At 43.6% G+C, this 17034-nt stretch overlaps 1 protein-coding gene across 4 annotated transcripts in view; it reads left to right on the forward strand.

The window, feature by feature from the left end:
- Window positions 1-17034, forward strand: part of mxra5a (matrix-remodelling associated 5a) — a 53586-nt gene that overhangs the window by 3201 nt on the left and 33351 nt on the right. For 2 of the 4 annotated variants that reach the window (XM_052026148.1, XM_052026150.1), the window contains one exon: window positions 6052-6163. The gene's annotated coding sequence lies outside the window, so the exon portion shown is untranslated. The remainder of the gene's footprint in view (window positions 1-6051; window positions 6164-17034) is intronic. The other 2 variants (XM_052026149.1, XM_052026151.1) reach the window with 1 other exon arrangement.

Here is a 17034-nt window from a genome sequence, read left to right on the forward strand (position 1 = left end):
GGGCTGGCATGGTAGTGTAGTGGTTAGCGTAACACTATTACAGTGCCAGCGACCTGGGTTCAATTCCGGCTGCTGTCTGTAAGGAGTTTGTACATTCTCCCCATGTCTGCGTGGGTTTCCTCCGGGTGCTCCGGTTTCCTCCCACATTCCAAAGACGTGCGGGTTAGGAAGTCGTGGGCATGCTACGTTGGCGCCGGAAGCCTGGCGACACTTGCGGGCTGCCCCCAGAACACTCTGCGCAAAGATGCATTTCATTGTGTGTTTCGATGTACATGTGACTAATAGAGATATCTTATCTAATCTTAAGTGAGGGAGAGTAATGAGATAAGATAAGATATCTTTATTAGTCATATGTACATCGAAACACACAATGAAATGAATCTTTTGCGTAGAGTGTTCTGGGGGCAGCCCGCAAGTGTCGCCAGACTTCCGGCACCAACATAGCATGCCCACAACTTCCTAGGGAGAGGGATAGCATTTGGAATAGAGTTTGTGAGAATACAGAAGGTAGTTAAGCCCACTTATTTAACGTCACTTAATTAATTAACAATTTAAAAAAACACTTAATTATCAATTAACATTACTCTTGATCTTTGCTTATATTGACTTCAACTTATAACCACAAACAAACAAAGTCAAAATATATTCTAAAGAATCAAAATCAAGACCATAAGGCCATGAGATATAGGAACAGAATTAGGCCATTCAGCCTATCGAGTTTGCTCCACCATTCAATCATGGCTGATTTCTTCAACCCCATTGGCCAATCTTCTTCCTGTAACCCTTGACACCCTTACCAATCAAGAACCTATCAATCTCTGCTTTAAATATTCCCAATGACTTGGCCTCCACAGCTGTCTGTGGTAATGAATTCCACAGATTCCCCACCCTCTGGCTGAAAGAAATTCTTCCTCCTCTCAGTTCTAAATGGACATCCCTTTATTCTGAGGCTGTGCCCTCAGATCCCAGAATCTCCGACTGATGGACTGATGATCCTTTCCACATCCACTCTATTCAAGCCTTTCAATATCCGGTTGGCTTCAATGAGATCCCCCCTCATCCTTCTGAACTCCATCGAGAACAGGCCCAGAGACATCAAAAGCTCCTCATATGTTAAGCCTTTCGTTCCTGGGATCATTCTTGTGAACCTCCTCTGGACCCTCTCCAGGACCAACACATCTCCCTCAGATATGGGGCTGAACCAAGTGCAGTATTCTACTTCAGACTATCTATTTGCGTACTCTTTAGGGTTAAATGAATTCGATAGAGTTAGCAAAGGAATATCTTGTTAGGGTGCCCAAAACCTAATCATGTTAGCTTTTATGTTATTGTTTCAAATGGCAAAACTTGATGAAATTTGGGATTAGGAAAGAAAGATTAATTAGAGCACAAAATTTTCTTGCAACAGTAGTAGAGAACATCAGATGGACAACTTTGAGGAGTTCGTCCATTTTCATAATAAATATTGACAGGAGCTTAAAATATACTGATGAGGAATAAGGCTATGAATGCAGATGAGGTGACCATTTCGCAGAACACCTGCGGTCTGTCCATAACCACAACCTGCATCTCCCCGTTGCCAGTCAATTCAACTCCCCCTCCCACACTATCACTGATATGTCAGTCCCCTGCCTCCTCCACTGCCAGGAGAAGCGCAAATTGGAGGAACAGCACCTCATTTTCTGTCTTGGAACCTTGCAGCCTAATGGCATGAACATTGAATTCTCCCACTTCAGGTAATCCTCCCACCCCAACACCTGCCTATCACTATCTCTTACCTGCATCTACCTATCACCACCCTGTGCCCACCCCGCCTCCCCTCTTTTGTCCACCTATCACTGCTCTGCTTTTCCCTCCTATATATTGGGCTTCCCCTTTTCCTATTTTCAATCCTGAAGAGGGGTCCTGACCCGAAACATTGACCCCCTGCTTTTCTCCACGGATGCTGCCTGTCCTGCTGAGTTCCTCCAGCATCATCGTGTTTTTCATCTAGATTCCAGCATCTGCAGTCCTTTGTTTCTCCAGTGTGTGCTTTTGTATGGATGCACGGGTTCATGTCAATGCAAAATTTCACTTTAATTTAAAGCGCACACTTATCCTATTCAAGGTTAACAAATCAAAAATGATTATCATGCATTTTTGTTTAATTGTTTCCATTTGGTTGATTTTTTAAATAATCTTTTTGAATGATTCATTTCATCAATTGAACACGTTCTTCCTGTTCTTTGACTGAGGATATGGGCTGGAACTTGCACTTAGTGGTCAGTCAAATGTTCCAATTGAGACAGATTGTGGACAGAATGATTAAAAGGTACTGAGTCAATAACTACTTCTAATTCACGTCCTTCTCTCAATCTCAATAACTCAGCTGAACCACACCCTCATCCTAGGCATTATCAGATTCAATAAGGCAAGAAAAAAAACACTGTTAGTTATCAAAGAAATATTGCATAACATCAAAGGCCTTATCAATGACCCACTGCTTCTTCATCTCAGAGTTATAGAACATAGAACAGTCCAGCATGGGAACAAGTCTTTCAGCCCGCAGTGTTGTGCTGAACTAATTAAACGAGCAATTAAACGCCTGACTAAACTAAATGCCTCTGCCTACACAACACCCATATTTCTCCATACTCTGCACATTCATGTGCCTATCTAAGAGCTTCTTAAACACCTCTGGAGGAACTCAACGGGTCAGGCAACATCCATGGAGGGAAATGTAGTGATATAAAATCGATAGAAAGGAAGGATATTGGGTCAGAAGAGGTGGAATCCTTGTGGGTGGAGCTAAGGAATAGCAAGGGTAAAAGGACAATGGTAGCAGTCATATATAGGCCCCCTAATAGCAGTCAGCAAGTGGACGATAAGTTGCAGTTTGAGATAGAAAAAGCATGCCAGAGTGACAATGTGAAGATAATTATGGGGGATTTTAACATGAAGGTGGACTGGGAAATCCAGAATGGCGGTAGTACTCAGGAGAGGGAGTTTGTGGAATGTCTAAGGGACGTTTTTCTAGAGCAACTTGTTGAAGAGCCCACCAGGGGATCGGCTGTTTTGGATTGGGTGCTGTGTAATGAACCGGAGGTGATTAGGGAACTAAAAGTAAAGGAACCACTGGGAACCAGTGATCACAATATGATTGAGTTCAGTTTCAAGTTTGAGAAGGAGAAACTGGTAACTGGTGTATCGATATTTCAGTGGAACAAAGGAAATTACAATGGTATGAGAGAGGAGTTGGCCCTAATTGATTGGAAGAGTAAGCTGGCTGGAGGGACGGCAGAGGAAAAATGGAAGGAATTTCTACAGGAAGTAAGGAAATTGCAGGATAGATATATTCCAAGAAAAAAGAAGGTTTTGAATGGAAAAAAGGCACAAATGTGGATAACGAGAGAGGTGAAGGCTAAAATAAAAGCAAAAGGGGCGGCGTACAAAGAAGCAAAAATTAGTGGCAAAACAGAGGACTGGGAAGCTTTTAAAAACATGCAGAGAGAAACTAAGAAGGTCATTAGGAAAGAAAAGAGGAATTATGAAAGGAAGTTGGCGGATAACATTCGAAAGGATACTAAGAGTTTTTTTAAATACATAAGGTGTAAAAGAGAGACACGGGTTGATATAGGACCAATTGATAACGGTGCAGGAGCTATGATAATGGACGATAGAGAGATGGCAGAGGAATTGAATGAATATTTTGCATCGGTCTTCACCGTGGAGGACATCAGCAATGTGCCGGTTAGTCAGGAGTCTCACGAAATGGAATTGAGTTCAGTTAAGATTACTAGGGAGAAGGTGCTAGGAAAACTAAATGGACTAAAGACTGATAAGTCTCCCGGACCGGATGAGGTGCATCCCCGGGTTCTGAAGGAGGTGGCTTTAGAGATAGCGGAGACATTGGCGATTATTTTCCAGAAATCGATAGATTCAGGCGTGGTTCCGGAGGACTGGAGGGTCGCAAATGTAGTTCCGTTGTATAAGAAAGGAGGGAGGCAGCATAAAGGAAATTACAGACCTATTAGTCTGACGTCAGTGGTGGGAAAGTTATTGGAATCTATCCTCAAAGACGGGGTTACGGAATACCTAGAGGCGCAGGGCAGGATAGGTCCTAGCCAACATGGTTTTGTGAAGGGAAGATCCTGCCTGACCAACCTATTGGAGTTTTTTGAAGAAATCACAGGCAAGGTGGATAAGGGAGAGGCGGCAGATGTTGTGTATTTAGACTTTCAAAAGGCCTTTGATAAGGTGCCTCACAAGAGACTGATTAATAAGATGAGAGGTCATGGAATTACGGGTAGGATAACAGAATGGGTGGAGCATTGGCTGGTTGACAGGAAGCAAAGAGTGGAAATAAAAGGATCTCGTTCTGGCTGGTTACCAGTTACTAGTGGTGTGCCGCAGGGGTCGGTGTTGGGACTGCTCCTTTTTACCTTGTACATTAACGATTTGGATGATGGAATAAATGGTTTCGTGGCTAAGTTTGCGGATGACACCAAGATAGGGTGAGGAGTAGGGAGTATTGAAGAGATAGGAAGGTTGCAGAGGGACCTAGACAGTTTAGGAGAATGGGCAAGGCAATGGCAGATGAGATTCAATGTAGGGAAATGTGCAGTTGTACACTTTGGAAGCAGAAATAAGTGGGCAGATTATAATCTAGGAGGAGAGAAAATCCAAAGCAGGGAAGTACAAAGGGACTTGGGGGTACTCGTGCAGGATACCTTAAAGGTTAACCACCAGGTCGGATCGGTGGTAAAGAAAGCGAATGCTATGTTGGCATTCATTTCGAGAGGTATAGTGTATAAAAGTAAGGAAGTGTTGATGAGGCTCTACGGGGCAGTAGTGAGGCCTCATTTGGAATACTGTGCGCCGTTTTGGGCCCCACATCTTAGGAGGGATGTGTTGACGTTGGAGAGGGTTCAGAGGAGATTTACGAGGATGATTCCAGGAATGAAAGGGCTTAAGTATGATGAGCGTTTGTCGGCTCTTGGACTGTACTCGCTGGAGTACAGAAGAATGAGAGGGGACCTCATAGCGACATTTAAAATATTGATAGGAAAGGACAGAGTAGATGTGGCTAGGCTGTTTCCCTTGGTGGGTGAGTCCAGGACCAGAGGGCACAATCTTAGAATTAGAGGGTACAGTTTCAAAACAGAGATGAGCAAAAATTTCTTTAGCCAGAGGGTGGTGAATTTGTGGAACTCCTTGCCACGTACAGCAGTGGAAGCCAGATCAGTGGGGGCGTTCAAGGAGGAGATAGATAGATATCTAAATAGTCAGGATATCAAGGGATATGGGGATAAGGCCGGTAATTGGGATTAGAATAGTTTTTTTTTCTTCTTCTTCCCCCATTCCCCATTTCTCATTTCTATTTCCCTTTCCTTGGAGCAGACTCGATGGGCCGAATGGCCTGCTTCTGCTCCCTTGTCTTGTGATCTTGTGAAATGAACAGTCAACATTTCGGGTCAGGACCTTGACCCAAAACTTCGACTTTCCATTTCCCCCCACAGATGCTGCCTGACCCGTTGAGTTCCTCCAGCATTTTGTGTGTTGCTCCAGATTTCCAGCATCTGCATGCTCTCTTGTGTCTTTCTTAAACACCTCTATCATATTTGCCTCCTCTACCAGAAGACCAGGAGCTATCCCCTTTATTTATAAAAAATCTGGGTAGGACTAACATTGTCCAGTTCTCATCATCCTGGGAAGTTTGATACCACTGATCGACTCGCTGGGACACCACAGAAGACTGTAAAACATCAACCATATTGCTGAGATATTTGTCAGCTCAACAGCTATGGGGTTGATAGAACCTTGCTTCAGACTGAGCAGGAATCCCTGAATTGGAGGTGATACTGAGCACTATCCATTAAATAAAAAAATATTTTCAGCACAAATAAATATCACAGATATTTCCTGGGCCTTTTCACCATTTGACTAACCTGCACCTTTACACCACCTCTCCTGTTCAGAATGTGAGTCGGTCATTTAAGTATTTTAACAACATTGTATGTCATTGTTTTAAAAGTGAACCTATTGCTAACTTGACTCAATTGTTTTACCCAGGCATCGGGAAACCCAACAGGTGAAGGGAGGTAAGAAGAAACAAATCCCTGACGTTACTGCTCTTGTGAAATAGGAGGGACTGAGTATTTTCTACCAGTTCGGCAGCTCACTGGTAAACACCACCACACTTGCTCCTCACAACTATGTCTGTCTTTCATTCTTCTCCCCAACAATCATTCCCCCAGCCACCATTCGCTGCCCCCCTCGACCACAAACTTCCCCTTGCAGTCAAACTCCTTTCAATTATCAGCTCTCCGCCTACACAATTAGACCTCTCCAATTGCTCCTTTCCAATGATCAAAGCCCCTCCAATAACCATCATCCTATCCCTGGGCAAATCAACCCCTCTGCATCATAATCTCTGTCTCCCCCATCCATAAAATAGTCTCAGAATCTTCCCCACCTCCCACATAGATCTACCTGTCTATTATGTTGTCTGTGTGTTGCAAACAAAAACAGTAATTCCTCCTCCCACTGAAAACCTGCATTTTACAAGGGCAGGCACAGTAGTGTAGTGGCTAGCGTGACGCTATTACAGCGCCAGCAACCCAGGTTCAATTCCGGCCACTGTCTGTCAGGAGTTTGTATGTTCTCCCCGTGTCTGTGTGGGTTTCCTCCCACATTCCAAAGATGTACAGGTTAGGAAGTTGTGGGCATGCTATGTTGGCACTGGACGCGTGGTGACACTTGCGGGCTGCCCCCAGAACGCTCTATGCAAAAGATGTATTTCACTGTGTGTTTTGATGTACATGTGAATAATAAATATCTTATCTTTTCTTATCCTGTTCCCAACTTCAAGAGAACCCCATTTACCACATTCCCCCACATGGTGTAAACCTTCAGCTAAGCTATGTCCACATTGAGTTAAGGTCTTCTTCATAGTGTATTAGTTCATTAATATCCATTACTCCAGGATTTTCCGTGCATGCAATTAAAATCCCTCTTAGAGACAGTTGCAAAACAGTGTTTGGGAAATACCTTGGAGCTGAATCCTGTCAACCAACTGAAGTAATATCAGGAGATAATCAGTCATTTCATACCAGAAGCAAAATGCTGCAGATGCTGGAAATGCAATTCAGTTCTACTTCTTCTAGTTTAGTACTTGGTGCTCACCTGTGGTCTCCTCTACATTTGGTGGAACCAAACACAGTCTAGGTGACCCTTTGCAGAGCATGCACAAGGGTGACCCTAAGCTACAAGTGACCGGTTGCTTTAATTCTCCACCTAACCCCCACACTGATCTATCTGTCTTTTGCCCTTGCTGCTGCTCCAGTGAAGCTAAGCAAAGCTTGAGGAACAGCACCTCATCTTCTGATTAACTGCTTAATGGCCTCCCAGACTCAACACAGAGTTCAGCAATTTCAGATAACAGCCTTCTAGGCTTAGAGCTCACACTTTCTGCATAGAACATAGAACACTACAGCACAGTACAGGCCCTTTGGCCCACAATGTTGTGCTGACATTTTATCCTGCTCTAAGATCTATCTAACCCTTCCCTCCCACATAGCCCCCTATTTTCTATCATTCACGTGGCTATCTAAGAGTCTCTTAAATGTCCCTAATGTATCTGCCCCCACAACCTCTGCCGGCAATGCGTTCCACACACCCACCACTCTCTGTGTAAAAAAATTACCCCTGACATCCCCCTTATACCTTCCTCCAGTCACCTCAAAATTATGCCCCCTCTTGTTAGCCATTGTTGCTCTGGGAAAAAGTCTCTGACTGTCCACTCGATCTATGCCTCTTATCATCTTGTACACCTCTATCAAGTCACCTCTCATCCTCCTTCTCTCCAAAGAGAAAAGCCCTAGCTCACTCAACCTATCTTCATAAGACATGCTCTCCAATCCAGGCAGCATCCTAGTAAGTCTCCTCTATAAAGCTTCCACATCCTTCCTATAATGAGGCGACCAGAACTGAACACAATACTCCAAGTGTGGTCTGACCAGAGTGCTATAGAGCTGCAACATCACCTTGCGGCTCTTGAACTCAATACCCCGACTCATGAAGGCCAACATACCATACGCCTTCTTAACAACCCTATCGACCTGCGCCGCAACCTTGAGAGATCTATGGACGTGGACCCCAAGATCCCTCTGTTCCTCCACACTGTTCTGCCATTAACCTTGTATTCTGTCTTCAAATTCGATCCCCTGAAGTGTATCACTTCACACTTTTCCGTGTTGAACTCCATCCGCCACTTCTCAGCCCAGCTCTGCATTCTATCAACATCATGTTTTATTTCCTCTCTTTTCATGGTGCTTCAGATTTTATTTGTCTCATTACCTCTACTCCAGACCTACCTTTGCCACCCTCCTTCATCAGCATTCAATCTCTCCTGGTTTCCACTCTATCACAAACTTCTTTTGCTCTTTTCGCCCTTCTTCGCACCCCCACCCTTCACACTCCCTCCCTGCAGCTTAAGACCTGTTCCATTTTTAAATTTGAGCAACGCACACAAAATACTGGAGGAACTCAGCAGGTCAGGCAGCATCTGTGGAGGGAAATGGACAGTCGACATTTCGGGCTGAGACCCTTCGCCAGGACTGAGGAAGTCCTGATGAGGGGTCTCGGCCCAGAATGCTGACTGTTTGCCTCCATAGATGCTGCCTGACCTGCTGAGTCCCTTCAGCATTTGGTGTGCGTTGCTCCAGATTTCCAGTATCTGCTGTCTCTCTTGTGTCTCAATTTTTAACTTTTCCCAGTTTTGATGAAAAACCATGGACTCTGTTCTCTCCCACAAATGCTGCTTGACTTGCTGAGTATTTCCACCACGTTCTGCTTTAAATCATATTGATCAGGTTGGAGTTTCATTTTTATTCTAAACACAAGTCTTCCACACATTCTGACTAGCTACCTCTGTACATTCAGAGGCTACAGTTCTCCATAACTTGCACATTGACTTCAAGGGACTACCTGAGTTACAGAGGAGGAGAACGGTGTACAGTCTCTATGATATTCTGCACTTAGTGCATGCAACCAAGGAAAATTTCTACCCTATAATATCACATGGAACAGAAGATGGCCATTCAGCCCTTTATATTCATGGTATCTCTTTGAAAGAATTAGTCCCACACTACCTTCTCATTCTTAGTCCTTTTCCCATGATCAAATCCCTTCCAATAATCATCATCAAATAAACCCCTCTGCATTACAGTCTCCCTCTCCACAACCCATAACGTAGTCCCAGAATCTTCCCCACCTCCCATCTCGATCTAGGTGTGAATCCCTGACAAACAAAAATTCCCCCTTCCCTCGCCTTGATGACCTGCCCATCTCCTCCCCTCCTCCGTACTTTATTCCATGGTCCACTGCCCTCTCCTACCGGATTCCTTCTCCTTCAGCCCATTGCCTCTTCTACCTATCACCTCTCAGCTTACTACATCTTCCCCCTCCTCCCCCACCCACCTTACCTTCCCCCCTCACTTGGACTCACCTATCACCTGAACTCACCTATCACCTGCCTGCGTGTGCTCCTCTCTCTCCCCCCACCTTCTTATTCTGGCTTCTGCCCTCTTCCTTTCCAGTCCTGATGAAGGGTCTCGGCCCGAAACGTCGACTGTTTATTTCCCTCCATAGATGCTGCCTGACCTGCTGAGTTCCTGCAGCACTTTTTGTGCATTGCTACTTGTCAATTCTGCTGTTAGTTCATTGCAAACCTACAAAAAACAATTAATTCCTCCTACCTTTGAAAACCTGTATTTTGCACATTTCCTGCTCCCAACATCAAGTCAGCCTCATCTACCAAACTCCCCCAAATGTTTCTTTTTCAAAGTAACTTCCCTTTTTAAAGTTGCTATTCAATCTGCTAACCCCTCTCTTTAAGGCAGTACATTCCAGATCAATTCAGCACACTGCATTGAAAAGTTCTCCTCTCCCATCTGGCTTTTTTTGTCAGGGCTTGTCTATGAAACAGAAAATGCATAATCCTTCAGTTTCTGTGAAACTGCTTCACAGTTTGGGTGTAAATCTTCCTTAGATCCATTACCCTGAATGTTTACTCCTGATCGTTGATCTGCATTTCTCTTTCAGATGCTAATGGTTGTATTTCCAGCAGTTTTTATTTAGGGATACAGTATATCATTCCCAGCTGCCCACTTCATGGAGCTGTGTTATAAACTGCATTAGAATTACGTGGGAGTGAGTGTTGTTTTACATTCCTCAATGCAAGAAGAACCCATTCCTCTCACCAGAACCCTTCCAACTCCATGGATTACATTTCATCCTTGAATTATTGTCAACAGTCACCATTCACTATAAGCCTGACAGCGTTAAAATGAATAAGTGCAAGGCTATATGAGTTGGAATTTGTTGTTTTGGTCACGTCGACAACAAATGTAACAACAGACGTCGGAACAAAACATGTCAAACTTAATGACCCTGTCACTCATTGGCAAACAGACCACTTAGGAAAAGTTACCAGCCAATTGGCCAATCAAGCCTGTTTAGTCACTTCAAGAAATCCACCCAGTTATCCATCAGAACCTTGCATCTTTCTTCTCTTTCAAGCCAGTTTGGATTTCCAGTTTGATGGTTGCTGTTGATTCCGTTTCCAACAACATTTCAGGCAATATATTCCAGGTTATAATACCTCACTGCATTAAAATATTATCTTCATTTCTCTTCTGGTTCTTTTTCCATTCATTCTAAAATTATAACATCTGGATTTCAGTTTCCTTGTGGCTGGAAGTACGTTCTCCTTATTTTGATTCATAACTTTGATTACCTCTGTTAAAACTCTCCTTAGTTTTCTCCACCAATCCCTGCTTCATAATTCTTTCCACACACCCCCAGGTACAACACCAGCCAATTTCCTCTGCAGTTTTCTCCCAGATAGATTTGCAGATTCACGTGTTTTACATCGAACATAGAACAGTACAGTACTGGACAGGCCATTCGGCCTATGATGTTGTGCCGACCTTGATGCCAATTTATACTAAATGTCCTCCTCCTGTGTATCATTCACATTCCTCCATTCCCTTCATATTCATGTGTTTATCTAAAGCCTCTTAAACTCCACCAAACTGCCCAATACCACTGCTACCCCTGGTAACATATTCCAGGCACTTACCACTCTCTGCATAAAAAAAAACTTGCCCCTTATGTCACCTTTAAACTCCCCCCCACCACCCCAAACCTTAAAAGCATGTCCTCTGGTGTTTGACATTTCTACCCTGGGGAAAAGATTCTGACTGTCTGCCCTATCTATGCCTCTCATAATTTTAAAAACCTCTATCAGGTCTCCCCTCAGCCTCCAACACTCTAGGGAGAACAACACAAATTTGTCCAACCTTTCCTTATAGCTCATACTCTCTAATCCAGGCAGCATCCTGGTGAACCTCTTCTGTACCCTTTCCACAGTCTCCACATTCTTCCTATAATCACAAGATCACAAGATAAGGGAGCAGAAGCAGGCCATTCGGCCCATCGAGTCTGCTCCAAGGAAAAGGGAAAAAGAAATGGGGTGGGAAAAAAAGAGAGAAAAAAAAAACTATTCTAATCCCATTTGCCAGCCTTATCCCCATATCCCTTGATACCCTGACTATTTAGATATCTGTCTATCTCCTCCTTGAATACCCCCACTGATCTGGCCTCCACTGCTGTGCGTGGCAAGGAGTTCCACAATTTCACCACCCTCTGGGTAAAGAAACTTCTCCTCATCTCTGTCTTGAAACTGTACCCTCTAATTCTAAGATTGTGCCCTCTGGTCCTGGACACGCCCACCAAGGGAAACAGCCTAGCCACATCTACTCTATCCTTACCTGTCAACATTTTAAATGTCGCTACGAGGTCCCCTCTCATCCTTCTGTACTCCAGCAAGTACAGTCCAAGAGCCGACAAACGCTCATCATACTTAAGCCCTTTCATTCCTGGAATCATTCTCGTAAATCTCCTCTGAACCCTCTCCAACGTCAGCACATCCTTCCTAAGATGCGGGGCCCAAAACTGCGCACAGTATTCCAAATGAGGCCTCACTAGCGCCCCGTAGAGCCTCATCAACACTTCCTTACTTTTATACACTATACCTCTCGAGATGAATGCCAACATAGCATTCGCTTTCTTAACCACCGATCCAACCTGGTGGTTAACTTTTAAGGTATCTTGTATGAGTACCCCCAAGTCCCTTTGTACTACCGCACTATCAATCTTCTCTCCTTCTAGATAATAATCTACCCGCTTATTTCTACTTCCAAAGTGTACAACTGCACATTTCTCAACATTGAATCTCATCTGCCATTTCCTTGCCCATTCTCCTAAACTGTCTAGGTCCCTCTGCATTCTTTCTATTTCCTCTATGCTCCCTACTCCTCCACTTATCTTGGTGTCATCCGCAAACTTAGCCACACAACCATTTATTCCATCATCCAAATCATTGATGTACAAGGTAAAAAGGAGAGGCCCCAACACCAACCCCTGCGGCACACCACTAGTAACCGGTAACCAACCAGAACGAGATCCTTTTATTTCCACCCTTTGCTTCCTGCCAACCAGCCAATTCTCCACCCATTTTGCTACCCTGCCCATAATTCCATGACCAGAACTGCACACAATACTCCAAGTGTGGTCTGACTAAAGTTTTACATAGCTGCAGCATAGCTTCCTTACTCTTATATTCAACACCCCTCCCAATGAAGGCAAGCATTCCATATGCCTTCTTTACCACCTTATCCACTTGCATAGCCACTTTAAGTGAATTATGGACCTGGACACCAAGATCCCCCTGTACCTCAATGCTATTCAGGGGCCTACCATTACTTGTATACCTTTCATTTGACCTCCCAAAGTGCAACACCTCACACTTGCCTGGATTAAACTCCATCTGCCACTTCTCTGCCCATATCTGTAACTGATCTGTATCCTGCTGTATCCTTTGATAGTCCTTTACACTGTCCACAGCTCCACCAATCTTGGTGTCATTCACAGACTTGCTAATCCACCCATCCATATTGTCATCCAAATCACCGATATATATCACAAACAACAGAGGTCCCAGCACTGATCCGTGTGGAACACCACTGGTCATGGACCTCTAGCCAGAATAACAGTCTTCCACCCCGATCTCTGTCTTCTATGGGCAAGCCTGTTCCGAATCCAAACTTGGAATTCTCCCTGGATCCCATGCATCTTTACCTTCTGAATCAACCTACCATGAGGGACCTTATCAATGCCTCACTAAAGTCCATGTAGATATCGTCCACTGCCCTACCCTCATCAAGCACCTTTGTCACCTCCTCAAGAAACTCAATCAAGTTTGTAAGGCGTGACCTGCCCCGCACAAAGCCATGTTGAATATTCCTAAGCAGGACATACCTTTCCAAATGTGCATAAAAAATTTTGTTTTTTTTTCAGTTACACCATCAAATATACAACAGGGAGTCAGAGGAATCATTTCATCTTCCACTAAGACAGACTCCATCACTTTTCTCTGACACAGAGTTGTACTGCACAGAAAAAGGCCATTCAGCCCATTTGTCCATGCTGCCTGTTGTACCTATCCCACTTACTCACATTAGGTCTGTTGCCTTCTATATCTTGGCAATTCAAGATGCTTCTTTCTTTGTGTGGGTCCAATCTCCCATCTTCCATCACCCTTCCTGGATCTCCCATTCCAATTACTGACTGAACCCCATAGGTAATCTTAACAACCTGGATCAATTCACCATTATGTTCAGTCAAGGCACTGGAGCAGTAACCATAGATAACACAACTGTATTCCAGTGGTTTGCACCACTAAGACATTTTATGTTGAGTCAATATCTATTTCACAAGAAGAAATGGCACTGCATTGGAATTAAGAGTGAAGAGTTCCTGTGAAAAAACAGACCAAAGAGCATAGAAACTGCCATTCCTTATGACTTGTATCAGAGCCAGATTAGTAGTGAGGTAGCAAACTATTTCAGGGAGTAATATTTCCTGTATGGATTTGGCAGAGACTTGTGCCTCGAAAGTTAGGTTAAAGATTAGTACATTGGAACTATTGAGAACCTCAAATGCATGCTGTGGATACTGGTGAATAATTTCTTAATTCAGGTTTCTGCATCCAAATAGTTTGATTGGATTATTACTATGATTACTTCAAGATAAATGAACCTTTACGAAATTACTATTGAATAACCACAAGCAGATTTCTATTATTCTCTCTTTCACTGGCAACTGATTTTTTCCAAATGTCCTCCCTTTTTTGGATCTCTGCAGCTGGAGTCTAATCCCATTCTGTAGCCAAGGGAAAGACTGATCAGCTCCTGGGTGTGGTTGCTGGGAAGGGTAGGGGCTATTTGGACATAAGAGATTCCCCCCTCCCCCCCAGGTGGTGGCATTGGATGGAGAACAGGGGTAGTTGGGAAATGTCTATGATACCTGATTCACTTCAAACATGTAAAAACTGCAAACGATCTTCTTGAATCATTGTCCTGAGTGCTTTATCATAATCATTAAACAGCATTTCCCATTTGGATGATAATTGCTGCAGTTTCTGCAACTTTTGCTTAGAAATGCAGTTTATTACATAAAATATAGAACAGTACAGCGCAGGCCCTTCAGCCCACAATGTCTGTGCTGAACATGATGCCAAATTAAACTAAAACTCTTCTGCCTGCACTTGATCCATATCCCTCCATTCCCTGTATGTTCACGTATCGCTCTAAAAGCTTCTGAAACACCACGGTCATATCTGCTTCCCCCACTATTCCTGGCAGCCCATTCCAGGCACCCACCACTCTCCATGTAAAACAACTTGCCCCGCAGATCTCCTTTAAACATCCCCTCTCTCGCTTGTCTAGTACTTGACATTTCTCCCCTGGGAAAAAGATTCTGACTGTCTACCCTACCTATGCCTCATATTTTTTAAACTTGTATCAGGAGTTCAATGTATCTGAATTCAGTGCATTGAATTCAGTGGGAATGACATGTTGTTTTACTTCCCACTTGCAAAAAGAAGCCTTGCCTCTAACCGGAAGCCTTTCTAACTCCGTGGAGTGCATTTCACCTTTGAACTATTGTCAACAGCCACAGCTCACCATCACATGACTGACAATGTTAAAATGAGTAATTGCAAGGTTGTATGAGTTAGTAAATTTTTTGGTTGCAAAGACATCTCTGGACAACAAAAGCTTAAGAACACACACCACCAGGCTCAAGGACAGCTTCTACCCCACTGTTATAAGACTATTGAACAGATCTCTTATACAATAAAGATGAACTCTTGATCTCTCACTCTACCTCATCATGGCCCTTGCACTTTATTTGTCTACCTGTACTGCACTTTCTCTGTAATTGCAACACTATATTCTGCATTCTGTCTTTTGTTTCCTTTTGTACTACCTCAATGTGCTTATGTATGGAATGATCTGTCTGGGTGGCACATAAACAAAAGTTTTCACTGTCTCTTGGTACATGTGACAGTAATAAACCAATTACCAACAAGAGCAACACAAAATAAAGTTTATCTGACACATATTAAAGTTTCCCTGAGGCCGGTGGGAGGGCTTGATGTTATCAAATCCACCCATGCCCTGGAACATGCATTGATTTCTTTGTTTGAGGCTACAACACTAGATCCAACCACAGTGACAATGATTGACAGACTGTTAACATGATGCATTTGTAAATATCCTCCACTTCACTGCACCTTTGGGAGAAATTTTCCTGCTTTTATTGGAAGAAGCAGCTGTGGTTTCTGTTACCTCTCCTCTTGAAGCAGACTTTCTTAATAAATACCTTGTGAACTGCACAGTTAACTGCTGTGTCACAACACCTGCTCCACTCAAACTCACTGTCTGGTGCAGAAGTGTTAATGAATAAAGCCATCTAACTATTTCCCTTGGTTCCAGCCACCACTTTGAACACAAAATTGAGGCTGGCACTCAAGCTCAGCACTGAGGGAGTGCTGCACAGTCAGAAGTGCCACCCTTCAGATGAGATGTTAAATTGTGATCTTGGCCACTCTCAAGGAGCATCAGAACCGGCATTAATGACCTATTTCTGTGCTGTATATTCCATGTAATTCCATGCACTTCTCTTTATAATTGTACCAAATAATGTGCTAACAAAAAGGATGTGTCTCAAGCGTGCTTTTTGATTGTTTCACTACTACTGAGCAGCAATGTGCTTTCCTGGAAGGTGCATTGTTATAAGGTTTCTTTACCAGTTTGAAAGCAATAAAAAAGCATGTGGTATATTAAAGATTGCCGTCATGTGGAATGTGTTAGAACAAAGGTGAATTGGATGGTTTCTCCATTAGTAGGTGAAAATTAATATAGAGGCTCCTTTCGTGTGTGTGTGTGTGTGTGTGTGTGTGTGTGTGTGTGTGTGTGTGTGTGTGTGTGTGTGTGTGTGTGTGTGTGCACCAAATGTTATCTAAGCATTAACTGGGTGACAGTTTATATTTTAGGGATTACTGAAGATTTTGCTTACTTCTGTTCATGGCAGGTAGAAACAGGGTTACTTGTGTTAATGGAGTGTTCCCGTGAGAAGGAGCAGTTTCTCTCCAAATTTCTCAGGATTGGCATTTAAAATGAAGACATGATAAGTTCATTGGAAAGAGTGAGAAGAGAGCTGATGTGAGCTGAAAGACAAGGAGAAGCATGTGGCACCTTGGGACACCAGAGACAGTCTGGGGTGTCAAGGGAAATGCAAAGCTTGTTATTAGGCTTGGACATTAATGGATGCGAGGTAAGAACTGTGAGTGAAGTTATAGAATCAGAAAGTCATACAGCACGGAAACGGGCCTTTTGGCCCAACTGGTCCATTCTGACCAATATTCCCATCTAAGCTAGTCCCATTTGCCCATGGTTGTCCCATATCCCTCTAAACCTTTCCTGTCCATGTACCTGCTTCAACCACTTCCTCTGGCAGCTCATTCCATATACTGACCACCCTCTGGGTGAAAAAGTTGCCCCTCAGGTTCTGATTAAATCTCTCCCCTGTCACCTTAAATGTATGCCCTCTAGTTCTTGATTTCCAAAACACCTCATGATTTTATCC

Source organism: Pristis pectinata, chromosome 11, assembly GCF_009764475.1.
Source record: "Pristis pectinata isolate sPriPec2 chromosome 11, sPriPec2.1.pri, whole genome shotgun sequence".
Taxonomy (NCBI): Eukaryota; Metazoa; Chordata; class Chondrichthyes; order Rhinopristiformes; family Pristidae; genus Pristis; species Pristis pectinata.